Raw genomic sequence first — 21318 nt, 5'->3', positions numbered from 1 at the left:
ATTTGTCTACAGCCCCTATGTAGACCTATATGTTTCCATGGTAACAAACTACAAACCATCTCTGATCCCAGTCATACTTACTCCAATCTGAAATCTTCTTTTTTCTAACATACATTTAGTAGGTCAGCAAGAAGTAGGTGACAGAGGGAAGAGAATATGCATGATCAGACTACACAGAGTTTGTTTCTGTTTCTGTTACCATGGAAAAATATATGTCTGCATAGGAGCTGTAGGCACAAAACGTTAGGAAACTTTCAATCAAGACTATTTGCAAAGCTGCTTTATTTTTTAATTTCAGATACATTGGGGCAAGTAAAATTTTTTTACAAAAATGCATATAGCTTTTAAACAACATATTCTGATAATCTTGCACATAGGTTATCAATACCTTGATACATTACGATACCTTAGCATTCATGTGACTGTGAATGTACATGATGATAAGGACATTATTTTTTTGTAAGCACCATAACCATTGCATGCTATTTTAAAACAAGAGACAGCAAAATAAAATAATTGCCTGAAACATTACAATCCTTTAGCGACACATAAAATTTCAACACAAAAAGTTTCCATGGCTAGAATTAACATATGTGTCACAAAATAATGTTGCATTAAACTATTCTTGCATAAATTTAATGGAGAGAACTTTTGATTATATCACTTTTGCCCAAAGGCAAATTCATATTTTTAGCAAACTTGCCAAAATGAGTCTTTTGAGAAAATCCATGAAATACATTCTAAACTGTACAATAGCTGAAGGCCGACATCTAGATTATACTGTCTTGTTAAAGTATGGAAGTATCCATAGCAACAGATAATTAGCATTCTAGGCTGCGTGACATTGTGCTATCAGAGATTCCTGTTAAACTTGGTCAGTGTTCTGGGGTAAGAAACAGTAATACATTTCTTTCCACTCAACTTCGATAAAGTTTATTTTTTATTTACAAAACGCACATATGTGACTACGTAAATTGGATTCAAGAACATTCTCTCTCTTATAAAGCAATGCATACAGAAAAATTAAAGGATTTTATTTTTAGCCTACAATATTCTTGAAGAATTCTGCTGGAGCAAAATGATTACTTTCAGGTAAAAGTTTCACACAAACAATTGTAAATACGCCAGGATGCATAAACGGCACAAAAAAACAGTACTTGCTGTGTACCATTATTAGCATTAACACTTATGGAAGTGTTGAGAAAAAGAGGAGTGGCTAATAGGAACTGTAAAATGTATATTGATGAATATGTATGCAGGAGCGGTAAAGGAGAAAAATGTGTTTAACATGCCCAGTGATTTGCGCCAATTTGAGCCATTTTGCCAACTCCTACATTAATACTTATTTACTCTTATGACACTATCGATACATTTCTCAATGTTTTATCCGAAATAACGTACAAATACTTTTATAGTTCTCACTAAAATATACCAAAATTAGAATTACTATTAATATAGCACGTAATGAACATGTGATAACATGGATATTGGTTTTACATATAAAGAACTCTAATGTTCAGATAATATATAGATATAGATTAGAGCAGAATTTCCCCAACCTTTTCGGACTCGAGACACCCCTGGAAAAAAAAATACCTCAGGGCACCCCTACCAAAAATTGTTTAGAGAAAGACAGAAAACAGCTAAAAACAAGCACTACAGCATTATTTGTAAGGCAGAAAAAATCTGCCTCAAAATTCCTTCAGGAGTTTTGAGGCAGATTTTGAATTGACAACATTATTTGATGCTTTTTGCGTTTTTTTTTTTGCTCCAAACGAGCTTTTTTTCTGCCACCTTTTAATTTCAATTGGAAGTCAGAGGGGGAAACCACTTGAAGACCATCAGCCCCCCTTCACAGTAAAATGACCATCAGCCCCCCACCCACAGTAAAATGACCATCAGCCCCCCACACTCACAGTAATATGATAATCAGCCCCCCACTCACAGTAAAATTACCATCAGCCCCCCACTCTCACTAAAATGACCATCAGCCACGCCACTCACAGATGCCCCCGGTAGATAGTGCCACACAGCCCCCTTGTAGGTAGTGCCACAGAGCCCCTTTGTCGGTAGTGCCACACAGTCCCCTTGTAGATGGCACCCCCTTCCTCTATATAGCGCCACTCTAGCTCCCTTATATGGATAGTGACATCAGGGGCAACTCCTGAAGCGGAACCCCCATCCACAGCGTTGCTGACGCTATGACTGGGGATTATGGATAGTGACATCAGGGGCTTCTCCTGGAGCCGAATCACCGGCCATCGCGCCAGCAACGCTGTGAATGGGGATTTCGCTTCAGGAGTTTCCCTTGATGTCACTGTCCATATATGGACAGAGGCATCAATCGCTCCGTCCAGGAGTGGAATCCCCGGCACAAGGGGATTACGCCCCTTCAGGGAGCTACAGTGGCGCTATGTAGGGTTCCATCTGCGGATGTGTGGGGTGCTATCTATAAGGGTGCTGCAATTAATCTCCTCCTCCTCACTTCGCACTTTGAGGAAGCGAGAAAGCATGGCAGTGGTTCAGAGGAGTGTCGCGGCAACCCTGGAGGGCTCTCATGGCATCCCAGGGTGCCGCTGTACCCCGGTTGGGAACAACTGGATTAGAGAATACCCGATTTATTTTTCACCTCTATGGGCATAATTTTTTTAAATAGTCTAAAAGGAAAAATGTTGCTGTAAAGTTAATAAACAAAAAAGTGAAAAAAAAAATGAAAAACCCAATTTTTCCCCTTACAAACTGCTTTATTATTAAAAAACTAATCAAAAGTAAATAAGTTACACATATTTGGTATCGCCGCGTCTGTAACGACCCCAACTATAAAGTTATTACATTATTTAACCCACTCAGCGATTGCCGTAAAACATCAAATATAAAACAATACAAAACATTTTTGTGAATCCTGCCTTAAAAAAAATGTGATAAAAAGTGATCAAAAAATCCCATGTACTCCAAAATGGTACCAATAAAAACTTCAAGTCGTCCCACAAACAAAAAAAGCCCTAATACAGCTGCATTGACTGAAAAATAAAAAAGTTATGGCTCTTCAAATATGGGGACGCAAAAACAAATAATTTTGAAAAAAAAAAAAAGATTTTACTGTGTAAAAGTAGTAAAACCTACAAAATCCATATAAATTTGGTGTCATTGCAATCATAACAACCCACTAAATAAAGTTATTGTGTTATTTATACCACACAATAAATGGCGTAAATTTAGGATGCAAAAAAGTGTGGCAAACAAGCTGGGTTTTTTCTATTACCCCCCCAAAAATAATAAAACTTAAGCAATAAATTATATGTACTCCAAAATGGAGCTATTAAAAAATAGAACTTGTCCCGCAAAAAACAAGACCATATATAGCTATGTTGACGCAAAAATAAAAAAGTTATAGCTCTTGGAATGTGACGATGGAAAAAACGTAAGAAATGGCTTGGTCATTAAGGTTTAAAATAGTCTGGTCATTAAAGGGTTAAGGTTAATACATTTCCCCATACATTTTTAGTTATTCATACAGTTTTGTGATGTTTATCACAAATTTATTCATACTAGTTCTTTCCAGGTGTATATACTGTGTAAATGCATCACTGTATAGTTGTTGGGTTTTTTTCTTTTTGAATTCTTCTAATTCACAGTGAAAATACCATCTAGTCTTAAATTAGGAGGTGAGGTATCTAATATACACATACATAAATAATAATAATAATAATATTATATGCACTTGACACACTTTACATACATTTATTATTCCTGTTTTTTTTATTCTAATAAGAGACTTATCAAAAGTGAAGCAGTTGCCTAAATGCAACTATATAGTTGACCAATGAGGGTTGGAATCTGATTGGTTGCTATGGACAACATCTTCACTTTTATTTTCCTCTAGTTGTGAGAAATCTTCGTCTTAATGTTAATAAAGTATTCACAATTTCTTTTATAATAGACTTTCATCTTCTTGCTTCTCATGTATTGCTTTCTCTTCATCCATTTCAAGCATAATAGACTTCTCTACCTGAGTATTCTTATAGCATATAGAAAAAGAGATTCTGTCTTGTCATCTGTCTATGAAATAATTGATTAAACTTTTAGTGAAGGATACACTTCTTAATTTTATTGCTATTCAATGTATTCTTACATAAGTCTTCATAAAAACTTAAAATGATTTAAAATAAATGTCCACATTTGAAGTCCATTTTATTTTTATAATAGAGCCAAAATGATGTGCTGAATAATTTCTTAATATATTTTTATAGTGGTTGGGGCTTTGTTTCTGTTATACACTGCCCCAAAACTATGCATATGTAGTTAAATGATACAATTGTGTCTGCCTGTAGCCACCACTAGGGGGAGCTTAGGTTCTTACTGCATACATTTATACATTGAACTCAATGATAAAACAGATTTCCATAATCCCTACTCATTGAAATTTAAATGTCATTGAAGTTAATGATTGATCAGTTTTATAATATTATGGAGCACTTAATTTTTTTATTTTCTTTCTCTTGTTGACTTGTGTATTTATTTGGTCTATGTGTAAACACTTGTCTCACAGTATACAATATGTATTAGTCATTGAGTCCATAGTTACAAATAGAGATGAGCGATTTGATTCTAGATGAATCAAACTCATTACCAATTTTCCAATAGTTTCGGATTTTCAGGAATCCGAAACTTTTGGGATTTGTTCTGCATGAATCACTCAAAATTGCGGCCGCCATTTTACAGATCAGAAGAGGGATTACATGACCTGGGGCAGCGGTCCCGATAGTAGCTTGCAGAAAGCCATACTTATAGCACAGTCAATCATGAGGAGTATATGTGTGGGTCACCTGTGACTCAGTGGATGACAGTCATATGAGTCATAGCCACTATAAAAGCCCAACCAGAAGATGCTGGTGCTTTGTGGGGATGCATAGAGGAGAGAGAAGACGTCAGAAAGAGAGTGAGAGCTTTTAAAACACAGAATATTGAAAGAGAGTAAATTTGTATTAGTGAGTGTGTTTCATAGTGCGGAGAAGAGATTAGAGAAAAGCTATACAGGATTTAGATTTAGGATTTAGATTTATAATAATTTGATAGAGAGAGAGAGATTTTAGAGAGGGATATGAGTCAGTGTGTTAGTTAGGCAGGCGCAGGAAGCCATTGTTGTGAGTGCTTCTGCAGCTATACAATTCTTACATACATTTTTGAATCACAATGCTTCATCAAATCATTCACAAATCTTCAATAATAGTAATCCTCGTGCTTATAGCGGGCCACTGCCTTCTAATACAGACATTGCAGGCGTGACATCACTCATTGTTTTACATATATCTGATATCTAAAAATTGGTGTATTGTTCCGCAACAAGCATTTATACTTCAGTTTGTGTCCAAGTGACAATTTTTTCCAAATAAATAGATTTCTCTTTTGGTGCTGATCGCGTACTGCTGCCTGCAGATACAGACGTCATGGACATGATGTCACTCATTGTTTTGTATATATCTAATGGTACCACCAAAAATTGGTTTATTATTCTGGACCGCTTCTCAAAAAGTCACTGCTTCTTCCGTTACCACTGTGTGTGTATCAACACCGGCAGGCATCTGCCACCAAAGAGAGATAGTTTTTGGACCATTTTTCATTTTAAAAATCCTAAAAAATCAGACCGTGCAATGTAGTTTCAAACAAGCTGTTTGTTACCACCCGCTACCATCCATTTACCCATAGCCACATATGTTGCTGTCACATTACTAATGCTGTCTTGGCGTTTAAGAACTTAAAAGGAGTTGGATACAGTCTCAGAATACATGAGCGTGTCATACACAACTTTTTAGGGCAATCGGGGCACTTTCTATTTGCAATGAATTTATTTGGACCGAATCAAAACTGAACACCGGTACGATGATTTCGGACCCAAAGCAAATTTTGGGAAATTCGCTCATCCTTAGTTACAACAAATTTATGAAATATCATATGATATTTATGCACAGTAGATGTGTTTGAGATTCAGGTGTCTAACATATTTGTCATACAAATTACGCTATTGTCACATGACCCCTATATATATTCTGTGCCTTCTCAGGTCATCCCTACGTATCAGACATACAGAAATCTACATGCCATTAACACTCAGAAACTCATAGACAGTCTACAGTCCTCACTGTCCCCTATCTCTTCCCTCTCCTGTCCCAATCTGGCTGCCAAACTGTAAAGGACCTGCCAGACACAGCTTCTGTGTCGACGCCCATGGTTAATCAGTCTGCATCTGCTCCTAGGTCGGATAGAGTGACTCGATCTGCTACCACTCAGGCTGGTAGGCTGAGGAGTGGGAGAACCTATCACAGCCTGGCCAGACGGAGCTAGCTCCCGCCCTCAGTCTATTTATACCTTCATTTCCTGCTCTTCCTTTGCCTGTGATTCTGTCTTGTTTCCAGGCTCTGCTATTCCTGCTAGTACTATTGACCTCTGCTTCAAATTGACCCTGGCTTTACTGACTATGCTCCTGCTCTGCGTTTGGTACCTCGTACACTCCTGGTTTGACTCAGCTCGTTGACTACTCTTGTTGCTCACGGTGTTGCCGTGGACAACTGCCCCATTTCCTTTAGCTTCTGTGTACTCTTGTCTGTTTGTCTGTTGTGCACTTATTGAGCGTAGGACCGTCGCCCAGTTGTACGCCGTCGCCTAGGACGGGCCGTGCAAGTAGGCAGGGACTGAGTGGCGGGTAGATTAGGGCTCACCTGTCTGTCTCCCCACCCCGACATTACACAAACTTTGCAATAACACTCTCAAGAATGCATTGGATGAAGCAGCCCCCCTACACTCTGAACCATTCAACAAAGACGACGACAACCCTGGCACACGCCTCAATCCCGCTTTCTTCAGCGGTGCTTGAGATGTGCCGAACGACTGTGGAGAAAATCGCATTTGAATGCAGATTTCCTCCATTACAAATTTATGCTGAGAACTTACAACTCTGCCCTTCACCGCGCCAAACAAGTCTATTTCACTTCTCTCATCTCCACACTATCTAATAATCAAAAACGCCTCTTTGATACTTTTCACTCCCTCCTTAGTCCTAAAGTGCAGACGCCAATCACAAATCTCAGTGCTGAAGACCTGGCCACTTATTTTAAAGTTAAAATTGACAACATCCACCATGATATTATCTCCCAGTCCCCTAGTAACATCGATCCCCTTCCCTCCCGCACTCCCTCTTCTTCACTTTCAGCATTTGACCCAATAACAGAAGAAGAAATCTCTAGGCTCCTCTCTTCTTCTCGTCCTACTACCTGTCCCAGTGATCCTATCCCCTCACACCTCCTCCAGTCCCTCTCCCCAGCTGTCACTGGTCACCTGACTAAAATATTTAACCTCTCTCTTTCCTCTGGTATCTTTCCCTCCTCTTTTAACTGGTTCCCAGTAAAGTGCAAAAAAAAATTAAATAATAAATACACATAAAATACCCACCCCAAAACAAAACCGTTCCCCCCGCCAATCATTGTTATAATGTTAGCGCTGACCCAATTACCCTAATATAGTCATGTAATATATTAAAATTTACGGTAAACAATGACGATTACAAATAAAAGGTCTATTTTAGGGTAAAACTATGTTATTACCAAAAAAAAATAGCTGAAACGTAAAAAAGCTTATTTTTCTACTATCATTTTCAAACTTTATGAATAAAAATTCTAAAATAGCAAAAAAGGTGTGTATAAAAACGATAATAAACCTGCATTGTCTACAAAAAAAAAACTTCGCAAAAATCACGTTGTTAGCCCAACAAATAAAAAAGTTATAGCCATTTAACTAACGCGTGCTAAAAATGGCTAAACGGTGTCTGGTCCTGAAGGCTCAAAATAGCCCGGTCCTGAACTGGTTAAACATGCCATTATAAACCCATTACTGAAAAAAACAACTCTTGACCCATCCAGCGCTGCTAACTACCGACCAGTCTCTAATCTGTCCTTCATCTCCAAACTCCTGGAACGCTTGGTCTACTCGCCTTATCCACTATCTCTCTGCCAACTCCATTCTAGACCCCTTACAATCTGATTTCCGCACTCTACAATCCACAGAAACTGCCCTTACTAAAGTCTCAAATGATCTCTTGGGGGCTAAATCTAACGACAAATCCTCTCTACTGATTCTTCTGGATCTCCCTGCAGCCTTTGACACTGTAGACCACAAACTCCTACTTAACATGCTCCACTCTATTGGCCTCAAGGACGTGGCTCTCTCTTGGTTTTCCTCCCATCTCAATGACCGCTCGTTCAGTGTGTCATTTGCTGGTTCCACTTCTTGTCCTCTTCCCCTTACTATCGGGGTTCCTCAGGGATCAGGCCTAGGTCCGCTCCTCTTTTCTCTCTACACAGCTCCTATTGGACAAACCATCAGCAGATTTGGCTTCCAGTACCATCTCTACGCTGATGACACCCAATTATATGCCTCTTCCCATGACATCACCTCTGCTCTAATACAAAACACCAGTGATTGTCTGTCCGCTGTCTCTAACATCATGTCCTCTCTCTATCTGAAACTGAATCTTTCTAAAACTGAGCTCCTTGTGTTCCCGCCATCTACTAACCTCCCTAAACCTGATGTTCCATCTCTGTGTGTGGCACTATCATAACTCCTAAGCAGCACGCCCGCTGTCTCGGGGTTATTTTTGACTCAGATCTTTCCTTTACTCCTCACATTCAATCACTTTCACGCTCCTGTCATTTTCACCTCAAAAACATCTCCAGAATCCGCCCTTTTCTTACGGAGGAAACCGCCAAAACTCTTATTGTTGCTCTGATTCACTCTCGTCTTGACAACTGTAACTCATTACTAGTCGGTCTTCCCCTCATCAAACTCTCCCCTCTCCAATCTATCCTCAATACAGCAGCCAGGCTCATATTTATGACCTACCACTACACCAACGCCTCTAATCTGTGGCAGTCACTGCACTGGTTGCCCATCCCCTTCAGAATAAAATTCAAACTTATTACTCTCACCCACAAAGCTCTCCACAGTGCTGCACCCCCTTACATCTCCTCCCTCATCTCTGTCTACCACCCTACTCGGGCTCTACGTTCTGCTAACGACCTTAGATTAAAATCCTCCATAATCCGAACCTCCCACTCTCGTCTCCAAGATTTCTCTCATGCTGCACCAGTTCTCTGGAATGTGCTACCCCAGACAATCAGATTAATTCCCAATATCCAGAGTTTTAAACGTGCCCTGAAAACACATCTATTTAGACAGGCCTATAACATTCCCTAATCTGACTCCTTTCCATAACCCTCCTTTTAGATTAGTCATCAGAATAAGATTCCCTCACACTCCTTCTCTTCATGTCCGTCATACAGGGATACTGGCTGGTGACCGGCTCATGAAGCTTTATGTTACCACCCCATGTGTATAAAAATGGCCGGACTATTGTACAGAAAAAACACTGTTACACATGGTATCTCCCTTATTTCCTCATAGATTGTAAGCTCTTGCAAGCAGGGTCCTCACTCCTCAGGTTTGTATTGTAAATTAACTTGTTTGTTTCATGTTCCCTCTAAATTCTAAAGTGCTGCGTAATATGTTGGTGCTATATAAATAAAGATTATTATTATTATTTAGAAAAAGTAATTAATATTTGCTTACAACAAATACTAGATAGAATAACAGATAGCAGGCACAATAGTCTACTTTTCCATTTGAATAATCAATGCTTTTATAAAAAAAATTCTCTAATGTAGAACTGTTTGAAGTGTACAAACTTTGTTATGCATGATATGCTTAACCCCTTAGTGACCAACAGTACGCCTTTTTACGTTCCTCACTAATGGGCTTTAGGCTAATGCGACGCCTTTTAACGTGATCGCATTAGCCTAAAGTAGCGCCGAAATTAATGATCGGGGCTCCGTTCTCTCAGCTACCGGAGGTAGCTGAGAGTTCGGGGCAACGACCAGAGACCATAACGAGTGGTCTCTGGTCACGTGATCGCCGTGAATCGCTATTTCACGGCGTTCACGCTAAACCGGCGGATAATCGCCATTTCTCTCTCCTCTCATGGAATAACTCCTTAGAGAGGAGAGAGAACGGGTAAATAGTGCGCCCCCCCCCCCCGTCCGATTCCCCTTCATGTCCGATCCCCCCCCCGGTCCGATCCCCCCCCCCCCGGTCCGATCCCCCCCCACGGTCCGATTCCCCCCCCCCCCCAAAATGGCGCCCGAGTGCGCTTTGCATAACTTACCTGTGTCGTCATCTGGCACAGCAACAATCAGGGACCGTTGTGACTGGTCCCTGATCAGGTGATCTCTGTGATAAAACCTATCACAGAGATCACTGACAGTTATTTTCAAAACACAGCCAGGACATGGGCTGTGTTTCTCTCTCCTCCCATTGTAGTTGTTCTGAGAGGAGAGAGAAATCAGTCTAAGTCCTGTGCTGTGAAGAAAGAAAAAAAGTGATAAAAAATCATCGTTACATATACATACATATATATATATATAATATATCAAATCTATATTAGCGTCAGCGCTAGATTAGCGTCAGCGCTAGTTTAGCGTTAGTGCTAGTTTAGCGTTAGTTCTAGTTTAGCGTTAGTGCTAGTTTACCGTTAGTTTAGCGTTACTTTAGGGTTAGGGCTAGTTTAGCGTTCGTGTTTAGGGCCGTTTAGAATTAATTTTACGTCTGTTATATAAAAATAAAAAAAAAATATAAAAAAAAAATATATATAAAAAAAAAAAAAAATTTGTGTCGTTTTTAGGATTTTAGGTTTACTTTAGGGTTAGGACTTATAGGGCATATATATATATATATATATATATATATATATATACATACACATCTATAAATATGTCTCAGCGTATGTACAGCGCGGAGCAAGCCTACGCCTTGCTATGTTCCGACACTTCTGAAAGCGAAACAGACACCGCTTCAGAATTTGTTCCAGACAGTGACAGTGACGATTCTAATTCCACCGCTGAACCCCATAGTCCTATGGTGGTGGATACGTCAGTCGCTGTAGAGGTGTCAAGTGCAGGGCCGAGTGTTGCAGTCCCTCCCGTGATGTGGGATCCTGCACTATCATTTTCCCCCCAAGTACCCCAATTTGAAGCGACCCCAGGAATTAGTGTCGACGTCCAAAATTTTACCCCCTATAATTTTTTTAATTTATTTATATGTGATACGGTCCTAGAATTGATAGTCCAGCAGACTAATCTGTATGCTAGGCAGTTTGTTCTACAAAAGCCTGCATCTATGTACTCCAGAATGTGGAGCCCCACAAGTGTCCCAGAAATAAAAAAATTTTTAGGCATTACCCTCAATATGGGTTTGGTTAAAAAACCCTCTGTCCGGTCCTACTGGACTTGTAGTGCTGTCCACGCTACCCCTGTATTTGCAGCAGTGATGTCCAGAAACCGCTATGAGGCCCTAATGCGATTCATGCATTTTACTGATAATTCCCAAGTCCCCCCAAGAAGTGACCCAGCTTATGATCGGCTTAATAAATTAAGGCCATTAATCACCCTTCTAAATGATTTATTTTTAAAGTTGTACACCCCTGACAAAAATTTGTCAGTAGATGAATCGCTCATGAGCTTCAAAGGGCGTCTTTCCTTTCGTCAATTCATCCCTTCCAAACGAGCCAGATATGGGGTGAAATTGTACAAAGTTTGCGAGAGCACAACGGGTTACACCTGCGGTTTCAAAATCTATGAAGGCAGGGACTGCCAAATTTATACCCCAGGCTGCCCAGAAACTATTGGCACCTCTGGCAAAATTGTGTGGAACCTAATGGAGCCATTTCTGCACAAGGGGTACCACGTCTATACAGACAATTTTTATACCAGCGTTGCCCTTTATAAAGCCCTCCATGCTGCAAATACAGGGGCCTGTGGGACAGTACGGAAGAACAGAGTGGGACTCCCACAACAGTTGGTGTCCAGGCGTTTGGGAAAGGGAACATCCATGGCCCTTGCAAGTCAGGAATTGCTTGCAGTGAAGTGGGCCGACAAGAAGGATGTCTACATGCTGTCCACCGTACACACGGACACCACTGTGGCAATTACGGAGAGGGGGGCTACCACTGCAAAGCAGAAACCGGTCTGTGTAACAGACTACAACAAATTTATGGGGGGTGTAGACCTTTCCGACCAGGTGCTTCAGCCTTACCTGGTGAAGCGCAAAAATAAGGCCTGGTACAAAAAGGTAGCAATCTACCTCATCCAGGTTGCTACCTATAACAGTTTTGTTATTTTCAAAAAAGCCCAAGGAACGCTCACTTTCCTTCAATTTCAGGAGAAGGTCATTGAGCATCTCCTTTTTGAGTCCACTATACCGGCACAATCCTGCGAATCTGAGGATGTGCGCAGGCTTTCAGAGCGCCACTTTTTACACCCTATTCCCTCCACTGAGACCCAAAAATATCCCCAAAAAAGGTGTCGGGTATGTAGCAGGCATGGCAGGAGGAGGGATACCCGCTTTTATTGCCCCATGTGTCCATCAAAACCAGCCCTTTGTAACTATCCCTGTTTCGAAACCTTTCACACGGTTGCAAATTACTAGAATTTAACACAAAAAAAAATAATGGGTTGGGGGCCTTTTTAGGGAGTCAATTTCTTTATATTTTCTTTTTAGTTCGTGGGCTTTCCAAGTAGGGATTATTTCTTGTGGGAGAGGTTGTAGAGCACATTTTTTTCAGACCGTGAAACTAATTTTACCCCTTATGATTTTTTTTATTTATTTGTGGGTGATCAAGTGCTGGAATTAATTGTCCAGTACAAAATCCCACATCCACAATTTTTTTATTTTGACTGTTCTTATGACTATGTCCTGCCACATACGGCTGTTACATTCCTAATTCTGTACCGTGATACGGGCATGATCTTTTTTTTTTATTTGGAGGATCTCTAATAATCGAGCTGTTCCTTATCAATACACCATGGGCTTTGTTACGGTTCTTCTGGAAATACTCATTTTGGGGATTAGTGATCCTTTACTGTTCCTATAGATGGTTTTGGACACTGTCCTTTTATATATTCTGTAGGTGATTGGTTGTTTTGTGCACATAGCGGTTCCTACCTTGCCGGGCAGGGGTCTGTTATGGTGTACCGCGTCACTTGGCACATTCGTCCCTCATAAGGATTGATGGAGCTAAAGAGACGTTGTACAACCAGTCACTGAAAAAAAAAATCCTTGTCATGACAGCCCTGCAGGTGTTCTTCTATCTAGTGAACAGACTCGAGTTTGCAACATAGTTGGATACATTTTCCTCCATTTGTTTGAAGATATTGCCCGTCACTCCAGTACAGTTTATTTTTTCCTCTCTGACTGATTTTATATTAGGACAGAATTCTGTCCACAATGACATCATAATGGCACCAACTGCTTCTTCAGCAAGACATAGTCATAAGTACAGGCAAATACGTCTATAGCAACATGTATCCGTTATGAATACACGGCTTCACTTCTATTCTGTGCCGCACAAATTTATTAATGTGGCATATTTCTAACAAAATAACCTTCTACCACGTCTCCTCTATTTCATGTGGAAACGTAATAAAAGCTTGAAGAAAACATTATATACCCATAGTGTCTGAAATGATACCCATTATTTCCTCCTTTAAAAAATTTTTGGTCCGCATGCCCACTACACCACTAGATGAATACCTTTAGGGGTTTAGTTTTTAAAATGGGGTCATTTCTGCGTGGTTTTTTTTTGTTCAGGCAGCTCAATGCCTCTAAATGCATGATATGGGGCCTAGAATTTATTCAATTGTGCCCTGAAAGCCAAAGGGTGCTCCCTCTCTTTTTGGCCCAGCCACACGTCTAATAAGCAGATTATGGCAACAATGAGAGTATTTTTGAAAACAGGAGAAACAGGGTGATAGATTTTGGGGTGTGTTTCTTCATTTTCATGTTCGCTTTACAAAGAAATCGGTCTTCAAAGTGATACTTTTATATAAAAAGTGTTTTTTTTATTTTATTTCACCAGCTATGCATTAAATTTAGCAAAAAACTGTGGGGTCAAAATACTCACTACACCCCTAGATAAATACCTTAAGGGGTCTAGTTTTCTAAATGGGGTCGTTTATGGGGAGTTTCTATCGTTCTGGTAGTTCAAAACCTCTCCAAATGTACAGTGGGGCCTAAAACAATTTCAAGCAAAATAGGAGTCCTGAAAGCCACCGGGTGCTCCCTTTCTTTCGGGCCCTGCTGTGTGTCCAGGCAACACATTAGGGTCACAATGGGGGCATTTTTGAAAACAGGAGAAACAGGGTGATAGATTTTGGCGTGTGTTTCTTCATTCTTATAGTCGCTTTACACAGAAATCGGTCTTCAAAGTGATACTTTTATGAAAAAAGTGAATTTTTATTTTTTTTCACCTGCTATGCATTAAATTTAGCAAAAAACTGTGGGGTCAAAATACTCACTACACCCCTAGATAAATACCTTAAGGGGTCTAGTTTTCTAAATGGGGTCGTTTATGGGGAGTTTCTATCGTTCTGGTAGTTCAAAACCTCTCCAAATGTACAGTGGGGCCTAAAACATTTTCAAGCAAAATAGGAGTCCTGAAAGCCTCCGGGTGCTCCCTTTCTTTCGGGCCCTGCTGTGTGTCCAGGCAACACATTAGGGTCACAATGGGGGAATTTTTGAAAACAGGAGAAACAGGGTGATAGATTTTGGCATGTGTTTCTTCATTCTTATAGTCGCTTTACACAGAAATCGGTCTTCAAAGTGATACTTTTATTAAAAAAGTGAATTTTTATTTTTTTTCACCTGCTATGCATTAAATTTAGCAAAACACTGTGGGGTCAAAATACTCACTACACCCCTAGATAAATACCTTAAGGGGTCTAGTTTTCTAAATGGGGTCGTTTATGGGGAGTTTCTATCGTTCTGGTAGTTCAAAACCTCTCCAAATGTACAGTGGGGCCTAAAACATTTTCAAGCAAAATATGAGTCCTGAAAGCCTCTGGGTGCTCCCTCCCTTTCGGGCCCTGTCGTGTGTCCAGGCAACGCATTAGGGTCACAATGGGGGCATTTTTAAAAACAGGAGAAACAGGGTGATAGATTTTGGCGTGTGTTTCTTCATTCTTATAGTCGCTTTACACAGAAATCGGTCTTCAAAGTGATATTTTTATTACAAAAGTGAATTTTTATTTTTTTTCACCTGCTATGCATTAAATTTAGCAAAAAACTGTGGGGTCAAAATACTCACTACACCCCTAGATAAATACCTTAAGGGGTCTAGTTTTCTAAATGGGGTCGTTTATGGGGAGTTTCTATCGTTCTGGTAGTTCAAAACCTCTCCAAATGTACAGTGGGGCCTAAAACATTTTCAAGCAAAATATGAGTCCTGAAAGCCTCCGGGTGCTCCCTCCCTTTCGGGCCCTGTCGTGTGTCCAGGCAACGCATTAGGGTCACAATGGGGGCATTTTTGAAAACAGGAGAAACAGGGTGATAGATTTTTGGGTGTGTTTCTTCATTCTCATGGTCGCTTTACAAAGAAATCGGTCTTCAAAGTGATACTTTTATGAAAAAAGTTAAATTATATTTTTTTATGCCTGCTTTGCATGAATTCTTACAAAAAAACTGTGGGGTCAAAATACTTACAACACCCCTTAATAAATACCTTAAGGGGTCTAGTTTTCAAAATGGGGTCACTTGTGGGGGTTTCCACCATTCTGACACCTATGAGCCTATGAAAACCTGGCTTGGTGCAGGAAAACAAAATGTACTACAAAATGTATACAATTATTACTTAACTTGTAAGTCCTCTAAATTGCTCAAAAATTATTTTTTTTTTTCAAAAGTGCTGCCAAAATAGAGTAAAGAGATGGAAATATATATTTAATAAAAAAAATTGTACAGTATGTGTGTACATATGTGACATATTGCAGTTAAAAATAGGGAAAAATGATAATTTTTACAAAATTTCTTCAATTTTTCTATTTTTTAAGTTATTTCCGCAAATCGTATCAGTCTACTTTTACCACTAAAATAAAGTACAACATGTGACGAAAAAACAATGTCAGAATTACTTGGATATTCAAAACTTTCACAGAGTTATTCTCTGATAAAGTCACACATACCAGATTTGACAAATTTGGCTTGGTCATTAAGGTCCAAACAAGCTTGGTCACTAAGGGGTTAATAGCCACAAAATAATGTATTTATGCATCAAGTCTAATAGATGGTAAAGACAATTAATATGTAATTCTGCAACCTTGCTTTTCACATTCCTCATAAATGTGCTGACACAAACAACTGCTTAGTTTCAAGGTTTACTGATTTCACCAAAAGAACTGAATAGTCAAATAGAATTGCAGGTCAACCATGCATTGGGTTTCTGTATTACTATTTTATGTTCTATGCTGTTTACATTTTATATGCTATTTCCTCCTGCATACATTTTCTTTATTGTTATACAGCATGAAATGGTAAAGTAAATTAGGCTTTCTTAATAAAAGTGTGAAACTTTTTTCTGTAAAAAAATGTTTTAATCTACATATCAATCACAGTACATACTAGACGATAGATAGAATGCATTTTTTCTTTACAATTCATTCAGCTACAAAACACACTGTAATGTATACAGTATATACACTGTTCAGCCGTAACTTTTAAACCACTGACAAATTAAGTGAATAACATTGATTATCTGGTTACAATGGTAGCTGTCAAGGGGTGGAATATATTAGGCAGCAAGTGAACAGTCAGTTCTTGAAGTTGATGTATTGGATGCAGAAAAAATGCGCAAGTTTAAGGATCTGAACGACTTTGACAAGAGTCAAATTGTGATGTCTAGATGACTGGGTCAGAGCATCTCCACAACTACTAGTCTTGTGGGATGGTCCCTATTTGCAGTGGTTATTACCTACCAAAATAGGGTCTAGGCAAGGACAACCAATGAAACAGCATCATGGGGACCCAAAGCTCATTGATGCGCATGGGGACTGAAGGCTAGCCCGTTTGGTCCAATCCAACAGAAGAGCTCCTTTAAAACAAATAGCTGGAAAAGTTAATTCTGGCTATAGTAGAAAGGTGTCAGAACACACATGGCACACATGGTGGCTTGCTTCATTTCAGGCTGCATAGCCACAGACCAATCCGTGCCAATGCTGACCCCTGTCCAGCTCCTACAATGTACTCCAGAGCATCAGAACTGGACCAAGGAGAAATGGAAGAAAGTGGCCTGGTCTGATGAGTCATGTTTTCTTTTACATTATGTGGATGGCCGGGTGTGTAATTTACCTGGGGAAGAGATGGCACCAGGATGCACTATGGGAATTAGTCAAGCCAGCGTAGGCAGTGTAATGACCTTGGAAATATTCTTCTGGGAAGCGTTGGATTCTGGCATTCAGGTGGCTGATACTCTGACACGTACCACCTACCTAAACATTGTTGCAGACCAAGTACACCCCTTCATGGCAACAGTATTCCCTAAGGACTGTGACCTCTTTCAACAGGATAATGTTCCCTGCTGCACTGCAAAAATTGCTCAGGAATGAGCAAAGAGTTTAAGGTGTTGATGGCCTCCAAATTCCGCAGATCTCAATCTGATCAAGCATCTCGGAAATGTGCCTGAAAAATAAGTCAGCTTCATGGAGCCCCCATACAGGACTAAAGAATCTGCTGCTATTCTTGTTGCCAAATACACACAGGACACCTTCAAAAGTCTTGTGTAGTCCATACCTCAACAAGTCAGAGTTGTTTGGTGGCACGTGTGGGACCTAAGCAATATTAGGCAGGTGGTTTAAATGTTTTAGCTAAACGGTATATGTATACCCACTTACATATAGGGCATAGAACAATAAGAATAGTGATATTATAGATTATTATTAATATATTATGATATTATTATTATTATTATTATTGTTATTATTATCATCATCTTTATCAGTTACAGTGATGTATTTTAAATATAATGAAATACAACCAAATAATGTTGTTACAATGCCTGTAATATTGATTTTTATTGTGTAGATAAGGGAGAATCTTAAATTTGAAGACCTTAATGCAAAATCTGTAAATCTGTAAAATGGTCCTCAACTGTCAGACCTTTTGGGCAGCATCGATGTCTATCAGTATTACATCTGTGAACATTACGTTCTTTCCCAATTCTCATTTGCAAAACTACTCAAGCCCTGTTTTAATAGGAGCTGCAAATAAACAGCTATTTTACATTCAGTTACAAATTCTATGCTGTAGTGGTCTCCAACTTTTGCAAAACAACAATTCCCAACAGATGGAGAACCACAAGCTGGAGACCACTGCTCTTCTGCATTGAGGTATGCCCTCTTACTTTCTCACTACAGGACATTAATTTGTTTTTAAGCCACTTCTGTTTAGCTTTGGCTCTATGTTTGTAGTCATTGTCTTGGTGGACAGATATATTACCCCAAGTCTCTACAAGTGGGCAATAGGTTGTGCCAAAAATTACCTTATATTTTGCTGCTTTCATTTTACCTTCTACCCTCACGAGCCTTCCAGGGCTGACTATGCAGAACTAATTTCACAACATGATGCTGCCACTAATACTATCTTTTACGAGGGGATGGTGTGTTTTGGTGGTGTGTTTTTTTAAGACCAAAAAGCTCTCAGTTTTTCTTTTGATTCCAGAGTCCTCCCAGACAAGTTTCGTCAAACTGTAGGCGAGATGTTATATGAGTTTATATTATGTATTGTGACATCCTCTTTGGTGAAACATCTAGCCAACAGCTGTATGCACAGTCCCTCCTATTTCAGCTACAGGCGCTCATAACTCCAAAACATGCCTCTTGTGCGCACCAAGTTTTTGCCCTACGTTTTTTGTGTACTCAGGAAAGCCCCCGACGTACACGCTAAACTTGTCCATAGGGCACCTTTAGCCCAATGGAGACCAAAAAAGTATGCTTTTGGCCTTCGTCGGGCTGGTATACGTTGGTATACCTTTTTATTGAAAGATGGAATAACGTAGTAGACTATGCTATTCCATCCTCAGGGATTCCGCAAAAAAACTTATACTGTGCGGGTACTTGAGAGACTATGAGTGACGTTGCCATTGCATGGCATCCATCAGAGGTATATGTTAAACATATAACTCTGAGAGATTTACCAGGGCCGGAGTCCCTGGGAAGAGCAACGAGTAGTGCTCGGCCCGGGGATTTGGGCCCTGGGGAAGCCCTTGATGTCACTGTCCATATATTGCACTACCAGTACGGGGGGACTTCCACGGGGTCGGTGCTCCCAACCATTATTTATGATATTGAATAGCGACTATATCGATAAAGCAAAGGTACAGAAGCACTTGGATAAGTACTGGGCTGCTTTGGAACTGATCAGCTTTTTTCTATCTCTCTTGGGAGAGCTGGGCCTATCGGTTTATGGGCTTATAAAAAGTCTGTAGTTAGTGTACCTCTAAAAGCTAATGAGAGCCAAAGGGGCAACACAGTGCTCAGCCAAGCTCTCCTATTCTTTGGTGGAGGGCTCAGCAATGTACCAACAACCATTAAAAAAACTTCGGACAGTTCCCTATGTCATGAGACGTTTTGTGAAATGACAGTGACTCTTTTAGATCTAAAACTGTTATAGCTTAAGAAGTTGGAGGTGATTAACATCCTGGTATTTAATTATACTCACCCTAATTCATTTTACTAAAATTGTTGAAATGCGGTTTATATGATTATTTTATTAAATTCATTGATTTGTAACTTATTATTTTAATAGTAGTGCACCATATAACAGTTTTCTCCTTTTTTTTATAGGGTGGTGGCTGAAGCATAACTTGAAGACAAAGTACATTGGGGGGATATCTGAGCCATTACCAATGTACTGAGGTAGGAGCATATCTGTTTAATAACAGATATCACATTTTCTCTTCCATTCTGAAATGGGTATTAGAACTGCGGATACACAATGGAAACTGGGCAATGTTGCATTCCAATAAGATGATCACACTATGTACTGTTGATCAACCTTATCTTCAGTTAACAGTTTGATCCTTTGATCATATTGTTAGATACATACTACCAGTGCACGTTGCTGTTGTTTTCCATGATACTATTTAAAGCATACATTTTATGGCAATTATTCATGGTTAATTCTTAATATGCATCTCAATGTATTGTATGTATGGAAATACTTTATTAAAGTCAAGGTTGTACGTGTTTTAAGGAGTACAAAACAAAATAAAGGTAAATGGGGTATTTGGCATAAATGAATCTAATGGGAATGTTATCATGAAGCGACAGATCTTAAATAGACAGTTCTTTCAATTATTTATTTACTGCTCGACTGTACTTCACCATCTTTTATAAAACAGTCTCTGTAGTATGTGCGTCACAGAGTGGAATATGTATTAGAGAACTTACACAAATGCTTAATCATTTGCATTGTTATACATGGTTTGACTGAGAGTAGAATAACCTTGTGGAATAAACTATTGTCAAATCGCAACTTTATATGGCTACTTCTAGAGCAAGCACTGTAATCTTAGCAACTATGTAATTATCTTCCCAATATTAAAGCTGTAAGGCGGAAAAAAGATATACAACTGATATTTTTCTGCTTGTTTTGGAATTGCTATACCTTTTATTTCTTTAGCAAAGTCTAAAGTATCACTGTCATTTATAGATAATGATATATTTATAGAAAAGTCATCCCTAAGTAATGCCTGTGTTATTTCACTGCCATCATTTTATCTCTGTTTACCTTGTCTGTGTGGTGTTATACTGTATACTTACTGCATTTTAAATTTACCTTGATGTCTCTGAGGATTCTAGCATTTGATCCACTTTCTGTCATACTTGATATACAGAAGGTGAAGGAAAAAGGTGAAAGCTAAAGTTATGCTATCAGAATATGTTAACTTTATGTTCTTGGCTTATCTTAATTAATGTCCTCTATAGGAAACTTTATCCTCAAACTTTTACTAAAGATGGTGTTTGATCACATCTATTTTGTACAAGCTAAGCATTATGGGAGACTGTTTAAAAATTCACTTACATGGAAAATGCTGCATTTCTTTGCATTTCAAAGCCTTAAAATTTAGAATATAGTCACTCAGCCTAAAAAGTAGGAAATAAAAAAAAATGTAAATGAACTCCATGTGAAAAGAATCCATGACTGAAAAATTTAAGAATCCACAAGGGGAAAAAATGATGTCCTACTAAGGTTCAACCACTCTACTCAATTCCTACTTAAAATATTTCCCATGCATTTAGCAATTTACTCTGGATGAATTGCTAGTTGAGGTTGACATTTAAGTCATGTGTTCTGTGGTTCTGCATGGTTGGACAATGTCAATTTGCTTTGAGTTTAGATTTGATTAATTACAAAGGGCAGTCCACATAAAAACAACTATAGGTGATA

At 39.2% G+C, this 21318-nt stretch overlaps 1 protein-coding gene across 2 annotated transcripts in view; it reads left to right on the top strand.

The window, feature by feature from the left end:
• The window catches only part of SGCZ (sarcoglycan zeta), a 982319-nt gene that overhangs the window by 367448 nt on the left and 593553 nt on the right, over positions 1-21318 (top strand). For both annotated transcript variants that reach the window (XM_075860071.1, XM_075860061.1), the window contains one exon: positions 19713-19784. The gene's annotated coding sequence lies outside the window, so the exon portion shown is untranslated. The remainder of the gene's footprint in view (positions 1-19712; positions 19785-21318) is intronic.

Source organism: Rhinoderma darwinii, chromosome 1 (assembly GCF_050947455.1).
Source record: "Rhinoderma darwinii isolate aRhiDar2 chromosome 1, aRhiDar2.hap1, whole genome shotgun sequence".
Lineage (NCBI taxonomy): Eukaryota > Metazoa > Chordata > Amphibia > Anura > Rhinodermatidae > Rhinoderma > Rhinoderma darwinii.
This window is presented reverse-complemented; position numbering and strand designations above follow the sequence as displayed.